Here is an 11,318-nt window from a genome sequence, read left to right as displayed (position 1 = left end):
ACTCGACTTCAGTTCTGCTATAAACAATATTATTTAACCAAAATACAAAAAGAAAGATTTACTGAAAAATAACTTAATAGTCTCAGAGTAAACCACTCAACTCAACTTCTACCATTGAACGACTCATGATTCTACTCACATATAAATATGGTTATTTTAAAAAATTTACTTTCAAGGACAACCCAGGAAATTTTTTATAATCTTTCCATGTACCTTCACCCCTCCTCCCTTTTATACTTTTTTTGAATTAGTCTTAATTACGTTGTCCAGTCAGGTTATTATGTTGTTTTGTAAACATAACTTTGTCTCCAAAAATGAGCTCAAATAACATATTATCAATATGAATAATTATGCATTGTTTTCGGCAGTATTGAGCAAATTTTGATGCATCGGTACCCCCTTAAAGCGTACTTGGTCAAATATGTACTCAGATAAATTAAAATTAATTATTTTGATGTTTAGCAGCAAGTTAATACTTGCAGTGTAACTATATTAGTCAAAACAGACTCAACCACCATTATTTTGTTAGCCAGTATAGCTTAGAAACTTTAATAGAATCATTTTTAAACCCGCAGTCCACAAGGGAAGGTCTTAATTCACTGCCAGTCAAGTGTGGGTTTACTGTTATTTGTTAAAAAGAAATAATTTTGTACAAAAATTGACTAATTTGCGTTGCTGAAGTACTGAAGGTCTTTGTAAATTTCAAAATAGTTTTTGATATAAATTGAGTAAATTGCATTGCTTAAGTACAAGAGAGGTTCATTTTTGTTAGCAACACTCAGGAGTCCACGAATACCCGTTTTTTAGTGTTAAATAGACTATTTTTAAATAGGAATTAATGTTGGACTTGTGGGACCGTACTACTTTTTGTAAGATTGAACTGATTTAGGTCACATTCTGTATACGCACACAAAAAAAAAAGATTTTTTCTTCTCGGTCCGCGGTACATCACTAATTGGGCTAGAACAAATAATATATTGAGTATCTCTGCTTTAAAACAACTCAAAAGTGGTTTATTTAATCATGTTAAATAAATAGTAGTTGTACTCAGCATTGCTCGGAGTTATTAGGCGACGACGAACATACAAATTTTGCTTTAATAATATAGAATATAACTCTCTAACCTATTTTTAGGTGTTACTCTCAGTGTTTTATGAGCACACTCACACGTAGATACTCACTCAATACCTATATGTTCTCTCCTAAATAATAAAAAAAGGATAATAACAGACTATTAAATTTTAATTTTATATGATTTGATGAGGCAGGGAATACTTTGCTCGTTAGTAGATCTAATCAAAAGTCAAATTCCTTTTTTTAAAGTTGTTGTAAGGAACTTCACTTTTTTTCCCTGTATATTATACCCGTTTTTTTAATACTGTATTGGTATATGATATATATACATCAGGGTCCACTATTTATACTGCACCCAGTAACGTCTTTTTATAACAATAAAAATTATTCTTTTATACTCCCTAGATGGCTTTTAAGTAAAATCAATCTTACGTTTTAAAGACTTTTTCACGATAATTAGCAATATTTTTTTCAAAAGGACAGATGTTTCACTCAAATTGTCTCAACTCAGGTAATACTTGAATTATAATATCATGGTCATATAATGAAATGCCCTAAATTGCTTAATGGAACAAATTTTAAATTGAAGGAAGATAGAGGTGATGTTACTATGCATACCCTGGAGTGCAACTTTGCTTTATTAATAAAAAGATTATTTAAAAAAATATCCGTTCAGTTAAATAAACTCTAACAATGGGACCGAAATATGTATTAAAGAAATATCATAATGGAAATATTATTTATTTAATAGTCATATAAATATATCGCTTTTTCTACAGTCTTGGTGAGTAACTTTGTGTAGCCAGAGTATAGATGTATACATAATCATTGATATTTTCTCAACATTTTCTTTTCATCAGAGTAACATACATAGATATAACCAGATATAGGGCAATAAATCGCCTCATTTAATTCTTAATTTTTTTTTTATCTCTACATTTACTGTGAGCAATTCATACATGTATTGTACATATATAAATACATATACATAGTTACCGGGTGACTTGTTCAATTGGTGTATCTCCCCCTCTTCTTAGACTTAATATACATATACATACAGGATGAAACGATAAAACTTAGTTCTATAACTTAAAGCTGACATCTTTTTAATGTAGCCGTATTTAGCTTCAATCCCGCTGGGAAACAGTTCCAGAACCTGAAGCATAACTTTTCCACAAGCACCGACGGGAAGTTGGTGGATGCCGGGATTAGACGGGTTTTCGTATGGTGGGAGGTAAGTGAGGGAAGCTTAAAAAAGTCATAGCGCTCATTCTGAAACTAATCTAGGGTCTCTTTGGACTGTGGTACGACGCTGTATCCCGCTGCCATACCTAGTGCCCCCCAACCCAGGGGATCACTACACTCTTCAACACGTTCAGGTAGATATTGCTCGGACTTTCTCGACGAACTCATTGATCCAGGTTATCCTGGTGGTGTCCTGGGCCTTAGGCTTCCTCTCCACCACCTCCAAACAGTTGTTTGATCCCTTGAGCTGTGTCCTCAAGCGTTGAACTCTCTGGATTTGCTTTTTAAGGGTCCTGCCAATGACTTGGATCAGTATAGAGTATGAAGTATACAGTGGTTTATCTCCAATCTCGCTCGTTGAACATTACATCATTTTTAGACGCAATAGAATGTTCCTATCCTACACAATTGCTCAACTAGTAGATGATCTCCTACAAAAATAAAGAAAACCAGTTTTCATCAAATAGAAATGGAATTATGGCGTCTTTTCTAGGGCATCAATTTTATTGTTCCACCATGTACTATGTAAGGCACTCAAACATTATACCGTCTAATTTTCATAAAACTTATATCAGAACAGGATGAAATTTATACATCACATTTTAAAAAAAGTTTAGAGTGATAGGTATATGAGCTTGGGAGATCAATTAAGTTTTATTAGTACATATAAATACGATTATATAATAAAACGGTACATTTAATGGTTATTAGATGTGTAATACTTATAAAATTAAGAAAATCTTTTGTTTTTAAACCAATTTACGTGTAGCATTTATTACCATAAGTAGTTATAGTAATAAATAAATTTCTTACCCAAAAGTAATGGTGTTTCAGATATTTAATATCCAAAAATATGGTCAAAGTCAACCATACTTTTTTATAAAAGAATAATAATAGAAAAAAAAAAATTTTTTTTTTTTGTTTGTTACATTAGTTAGTGGCTTCGAAATTTTGTAGTATCTGCATTTATCTGTTAAAACTGTAACAAATGTGGTGTCTTGAAGACAACTTTTAATCCAACTCATACCCAAAAAAAGCTGAGAACTCTTGGCCAAATTGCGTTACATTTCTGAAATTTCATTGGCGAGTATCTAATTAATAGGTTATTTGACAAAACAAATATTATTCCAATCAAATAAAGAGAAAGTGTATATTTTTATAAAAATAACACATATAACATACTACCGGTAATACCCGGTATTGTCCAAAGTAATTGGGTGAAAGCTAAATAATTTTTTATTAGTAACTTCCCATGAAAGACTCAGTATTACTCTCGGTTTTTTACGAGCAAACGTAACTACTTAACACAATAATACTCTCTTCTTAAGAATAAAAAAATTATTATAAGAATTGGAGAAATTTTTTTTTATATGTTGGTATGAATGATGGGGTATTTGAGTCTTAAGAGGGCTCACTTAAAACAACAAACAACCATTTTTACAAACACGTGTTTATATTTCGTTCAAAACTATATACAATGCACCTTGTACACTTGTGATGCTATATTCACACATCTGCAACATTTCATTAATACGAATACATTGTTATGTCTTAAAACAATGTGTGTTTTTGATATACATCATGGAGCGCTATATAAAGTGCACCCGGTGACTTGTTGTCATATATATTTAGAAAGACAAACTTTGCTCTATGAATGAAGATGTATTTACATATGTCTTGTAAATTACTATGTATGTATATTTCTCTTATAAATATCCTGGCATGCGTCTCACAGGCAGAGAACTATGATCTAAGTATTCCGTCTATAATAATATATAATATTCCTCGTATTATAACTTCTAACTCCCAAACCCATCCTCTGGATTACTCTCAGTCTTTCATGAGTAAAGACACACTTTATATTTATGTAAATGTTATCTCCTCAAGAATGAAAAATGAATGATAACAACTTTGGAATGGAAAAAAAAAAACTGCTCAAATTGCCAATTACAAAACATCTTGGACGGGCATACGGTTATATTTTTCTTAACTCTAATTAATAATCATCTCTATGAACCTTAGATTTGAATTCCTATCGCTACAGTATGAATACATTTAATTCCACCTCTAACTCTCCTCTATGGATGGATCAAGTATATATCTTGTACTACTTTGCAAGTATTTAAGGCATCGTAAATTATAATATTTAAGTATATAGTGAACACTTTGTACACACCATGATTCATTACATTTTTTGATGTTGGTAATGTAAAGTACTTAATAAAAAGAGAGACCATCATATCTTTGTGCCTTTCTTTAAAAGAAAATGACACAGGGAATTACGTAATAACTATATTTTAAATTCTAGATTGAATATATAATGTATTCTTTTTTAATTAATTAATTTGATTTATTATATACTTAGTTATAATTTTGTGTACATCATTTATTGCTTCAAGTAGTGTTGCGTCGACTTGAGTAGACAAATTAGAAAAGGAAAAAGTGTTTAATGTATGCTGTCTATTTAATAATTATAAATTATTCAAGTATTTTTTTTTGTTTCCTTTCTAATCACTACTGACATTATTTTCGGTAGTTAAAATAAAGAAATCAAAAATTAACATAGTCACTACGACAATTTGAAAAATGATTGGGAGAAGAGCAGCTGACCTACTATTAATAGTGATGGGATGATTATCCGAAATCGGAGAATCGGGTGTTTTTTTCTGGAATGGGGATCCCCCCCCCCTCCAAGTAAAAAATAATCTTTGCTTTTTATTAGAAAATTTAATATTTGGTATTTTTTCTTCGAAAAAAGTTTTGTCTAAAAAATTCAATTTTTGACTTTTTTTTCCAAAAAAAAATAAATTTAATTTTTTTTTTGCAAAAATTTTAATTTTCTGAGAATAAATATGTTTATTGGAAATTTTTCTACAAACATTTTATACCATAATTTTTTTTTTTTTTTAAATAATTTTATATTAGAAATTTTATGATGGAAACCCGTGGCATCTAAAAAACCTTACAAAAGTTTCAAAGTTGATAGGATATGCAAAAAATAGTTAGCATTACTTTGACTCCCTCAAAATTGGAAAAATAGGATCGTTGGATCCTTAGCAAAAATCAATGACAAAAGGAAGTTTTCGGCCCAACTCCAGATCTCTACGGACTTTTTAGATTTACAAGACTGTGGCAAAGTATTCAATTCGACAGTCCATGCGTTTGTGGAATGCCAAGGAGTCAGCATTTTATTATATATAATCTAAAAGACCTCTCGAAATGCACGTCGAATGCTTGGAAGGGTATTATCCTTTTTAGACTCGGAGGCCGCGGTACTACCTCAGATGCTAAAGCAATAAATTTTACCATTCTCAATACAAGGGCTCTTATTGCAAAGAAGATGAAATTGTGTGAATCGCTACAGCCCTACAAATTGAGGAGTAATTGACTGTCAGCTGCAATAATATATTTAGCCTTATCCCTTCTATGGAAAAGGACGATTCTTATACGATAGCTGGGAGATAAATCAAATACTACCCAACTCTTTCTTTGGAAGCCAATAAAATTATAAGGATTTTTTTTTTTTTTTAAATTAATAAACCCATTTAGTCCGTGTTATGTTTTTGATTGGTTGGTTATGTACTGTTTATTTCTTAATGTGTCGCTGACTTTACATTGTGTTAGGAATTTCATTACAATTTTAGAAGCTAATTACTGTTGTAATTTTATACAAACGATACTTTTAAAAGTACTAAACCTCGAACTCGGATGTAAATTCAACCCAGAAGCTAAAAATTTGAACTATAATGTTTACATCCGTCTTTACGCATTCGTTTTAGTTGTATGTAGTAACATATAAATGAACAATGAATAAAAAATAACTTTTTGGTGTTAAAATTAGCGTGCTAAAAATTCTTACTTTTTACAACTCTAGGAATGAGTTATAAAAAGTAAATGTAACATTTTGTAAAAAAAAAAAATTAGGTATATAAATTAGAAAAGGAAAAACTGTTGTTGCGTGTGCTCCTTCTTATTTTTTGCCCATTATAATATATATTTGGCCGTTGTTGTGTTTACTTCTTCATTTTCCCCTATCTCTGTTCTAAATTGTTTTTTAAATGTATAATAAAATAGTTATAAATGAATTTAAATATAATTATAATATTTCTCCTGATCAGACACTATTTTAAATGTAGAAGATAATAAACTTTATAGCAGTAATTCATTCCCTTCCTGCAAATCTTATAACGGGCAGCTGATATTAACAAAGATGTTCATTCAATTATACCACAAGTATAGCTCCCTCTTTCTACTTACACTCATACAAAAATCCCATCTCTACATTTGATGAGATTTAGTGATAAAAGTCAAGCTGACTCAATGAAATATTAAATCGACTCAGTTTTTTCGAATTTAGGAATCAGATAACCATCTTAATTTAGCCGTAAAACCATCGACTTAAGTTAAGTCTAATCAACGCGATACTACCTTCAAGGACTTCAATCAAGCCCTTTTATTGTATATGGTTTTTCCCTGTACGACACATTTATTTTTTTGAAACTTTTGGCTAAAATCCCATATTGGAAGAACGATTTAAAAAATGATTACGTTAAAAACTTATAGGTATATTGAGAAACTAATAGATAATTTCTATTAGCAAGGTAAAGATCACACAAACTCAATTAGTTATAATAAGGCAACACATGATTCACTTACTATTACTTAAGTCCGAGCAATTGGAATTTGCAATTAAAAATACAATAACTTTTTGGAAAAATAAGAGCCTTTAATTTATAAAAAAATTGCACTAAATACCAAATAATCAATTTTTTGTGTTACTTAAGATAATATTTACTCCCCTGTGTCAAAAACTTGGTACTATATAATCCTTCATTTAATAAAGGACTAGTATCCATTTCCAGTGGTTCAAAATCTTAATAGTAAATGCGAAATTCGGTGTGGGTATTTGTGTGTCTGTCCCGGACTCACAGAATGGATTTTGTTGGACTTTTTCATGTAGGTCTTTTGAGCAATCGATAGTTCAATTTGAATATTTTTTTAGTCTCTAAACCTTATCATCTCTACAAACAAAAGGGTGTATATAACATGCAGCCAGAATAATTCATGATTGTTATATGAAGCCGAATAGTTCATAATTAATTTTAATTTGTTAATGTACTAAGGAAGCATACTAAGGTTAAAATTAAATGTGAATACGAGAATTACAAAGTTCAACATTCGTGTCGATAATTAATTTATTAATTTAGATACAGACATAAAATATGAATACTAATTTCTCGATATAATCACCCCCGGTATTGAAAAACGTGATCCAGCGATTTTGCTCTTATCTAAAGACTTTATCAAAGGCCGTGCTTTAGACTTTTTATACCTAAGTCCCTCCTGGACTTTTCTGAAAGATTCTCAAAAAGTGTAGATATACTTTTTATTTTTCTAATAATATATCGTCGAACATAAACAAAATTTAAAAAATGTCGATACATTACTGGGTGGTCTCTTAAAATTTGAGCACATACTAATTCCATAGTTAATGAAGTTGAGTGATTGAAGTTTATTTTATATTTCGATATATTAAAGCATAACCCATTAGGTACAAAAAAAACAAATCTAAGCTCTCTAGCTTACGTACCAGTTCAGAAAATGACACGTGAACGTGATTGACGAATTTCTATTCGCACACTCCAAGCTGTTGTATGTATCCAGGACAACCGTCAAGTCCAAAATATTGGAGAGGAAGATAGACTCTATCAAGAAGGACAAAATGGATCGAAACGAGTTAAAGAAAACAGCCCAGGACAATCTTCTCAAGTCCATGAGGGCCCATGCAAGAAATCTCGGGATTTCATACCAGACCGGCCAGAAAACTATGAAAAAAGTAAGTGAAAATGCCACTTTTGACTCCAAAAAACAAAATAAATCCATTACAAAACTCTTTTGATTGAGTCTTTTTAACTCTTTTATGACACTTTTGTACCCTCTTGACTACACCTTTTGGGTGCATGTCGAGGAGAAACACCGAGTCCCTCAAATCTACAGTCAGCCAGCACTGGGACTCCATGACAAAGGACTATATCTATGGCAGGTGAAAGGCCTTCTATCGTACGGTGGATAGATGATTTCGAGTGCTCATACACATATCCATTTAATGTATTAATTTTGTTGAAATTCTATAGTTAATTAATAAATTATATCAGTGTTTATATTAAATTTAATACAGTGTTGTTATAAATGATTTTGTACCTAAATATCACTAAAGTACAGGTATACCGAAGAACACTATTATATAGATATATCATAATTGACAGCCAATAAGGAAAAGTCCGTGTAAACACATTGGGTAATAAATAAAACATGTTTATTGTAGAATTCATTTAGTGTCTTTGTTATTTACAAATTGGCATTTAATATACGGAGTGGTCCTTTAAAATCTGAACACTTTAAAAAATATAAAAATGTATTAATTACCAATAGAATTTCAACAAAATTATAATATATGTGTCTGAGCTCTCTTAATCGTTAAATTCCTGAAGACGCCCAACCGCTTGGAGTAGACAATAGATATTCGTCTTTCAAGTTCAAGTACCATTTTCTCAACTTGTACGTAAGCTAAAGAGCTTAGATTTCTTTTGTTTTGTAGCTAATTGTTTATCCTTTAATATATTGACATATGAATTAATTTCAATCATTCAACTTTCATTAACTCTATAAGAAATAAAGTATTTTCTTGCAAATTTTAAACCATTTTGGAATATGTTTTTACCTTTAATATGCGCCATTTATTATATAAATAGGAGATAATGAAAATAACAATTTATTTACTTTTTTATTGAAATGTACCAATTTGTGAATAGATTATAAAAACATTTTCTCCAAAGGGCAGATTAGTAGCTCAGGCTAAAACAGTTCAAGTATTTTTTTCTTGTCCCTGGCTTACGTAGAAATGGAGTAAAAGGAGAAATATTAGTTGAGTAAAATGCACCTGATCTCTACCGTTATACTTGCAATGTAAGATTGCAAGATTTTCTGAAGTTTTGTCATAAAAAATGTCTTCCAAGAAATTTTACATTATGGACTCCATTTGATTTTAATGGTCACCATAGTTAGGATTTTATTGAAGTATTTAGTTTTTGACCTTATAAGTAGAAGTAGGTCAGATGATTATTTGGAGTTTTTTCACGTCCAATAGCCTAGGAATATTCTAATGAGGAGTTAAATAACCTTCATGCTTTAAACTAAAATCAAAACTGATCTTTTTCCGATTTTAAATGTATATCAATATATTTATTGTAAACTACAGTTTATTTTTTTCTTTTCAAGTTAATAAATGTCTGATACTATAAGCAAATCCTTGTAAGAGCAGTTATTAATCTGACTATAAGGGTTTTACTCCTGAACATTTAGATGTACTACCATTTCAAGGCAAGGTTCATCGTGTCTAATGTAATGGCTGAATAATGTTTGCTTCTAATGTGATACTAGATTTCTACTTTTTATAAACAAGTAATAAGCCAAGGAAGCTAAAATTTTAATAACTTAAGACAAGTCTTATATTAAGCAAAATTAAAAGCGGAAACCATATGCTAACTAATTGTCTCCTAATCTGAGGTATTTCTATATAAATATATATATTTTTTTTTTAATATTCCTTCTTTAAACGAATTTATGGTGCTGACTTCTGTCTGTTACTGCATATGGACTTTAAAATTATATAATATTTTAAAGTGTCTTCTAGCTTTTGGGATACTGTATGGAACATAGGATAATTTTTATCTGGCCCAATCGGCAGTGCATCTTTAAGTACATTTTTGTTCCTCTAAGTGCTATATTCATGCCATTTTTTATTAAAAAAATTTGGGCTTATAGTTCTTGGATCTTGTCCAAAATTTTATGAACCAAGATCTTCATAAGTATTTACTAAAATTGTCTATCGATGTGACTTTTTGGAGCACGAATTCACGCAAATATATTCAATCTCATACTCTGGTGCCTACTTATTTTTTACTTAAACACCATTGAGAAATATTGAAACAAGTCAACACTTTATGTATGTATAGTAGGTTACTGCAAACCAAACGGCCTGTTTCCAGTCTTTTACTTGATCCAGGGCTTCACCACCTATAACAAGACCTTCAAAGTCATAATTAGACTTAATCAGCAGACATTTTACTCTGCGGAAAAGCAACTCAGTAACTTTCAACATGTCTGCATTAATTTTCCCTTTATGTCTGGGGGATATCATCAAAATCACAGGGTAACGTTTCCACTCCTATAGGAAGGTTAAGACATCCATACTACTCGGCTACTGGCAATAGGCTAACAAATCAGGCTTACAAATATTTATCAGCTGATTTTGTTTAAGGTCAAAATTAATTGTCGTCATTGAAATATGAACTCAGAGCTGCCAAACTCACAACTCAAATATTCCCTGCGACTTTTATAAATATCTTTGCAAAAATAAAATTCCCCAAAAACTAGGCTCGTGCTTGAAAATTTTGTAAGCAGCGATGTATGAGACTGTATGCAGACTAAGTAACTTATATTTTATGATGGATCTCCTTATCTTACTATGTCGCTTAACATTTGACGAGTGAAGCGTACGGATATATTAATATAAATAAAGAGGGTCATGTCTAATCAATTACACAAATTAAATATAGTATATACATACTTATTGCAATAACGTTAATAATTTATTTTCTAATTATTTGTTTGTGATAAATATACGAACAATATTGGAATAATTGATAAATATATCATTCACAACGCTCCGAGTTTTTGAATGACAAGATATTATCAATCAAGCTAATGTACTAGAAAACTCTATGTATTAATATATAACCCATTAACATTTTAATTATGTATCCATTTTTATAGATTTTGCAATGAAAAAAAACACATTTATACACCCTCAAAGTAATAAGCAAGCTCTATAAATCTTTTTATTTCTTAATTGACTCTTGATTCCTCTCACCTCATTAATATTATTATTGCATACTTAATGTCATACATTTTAAAGGCATTCCTGAGGCTATAGTACC

Source organism: Lepeophtheirus salmonis, chromosome 2 (assembly GCF_016086655.4).
Source record: "Lepeophtheirus salmonis chromosome 2, UVic_Lsal_1.4, whole genome shotgun sequence".
In the NCBI taxonomy this organism is placed as follows: Eukaryota; Metazoa; Arthropoda; class Copepoda; order Siphonostomatoida; family Caligidae; genus Lepeophtheirus; species Lepeophtheirus salmonis.
The sequence above is the reverse complement of the archived record's forward strand: the minus strand, read 5'-3'. Positions refer to the sequence as shown.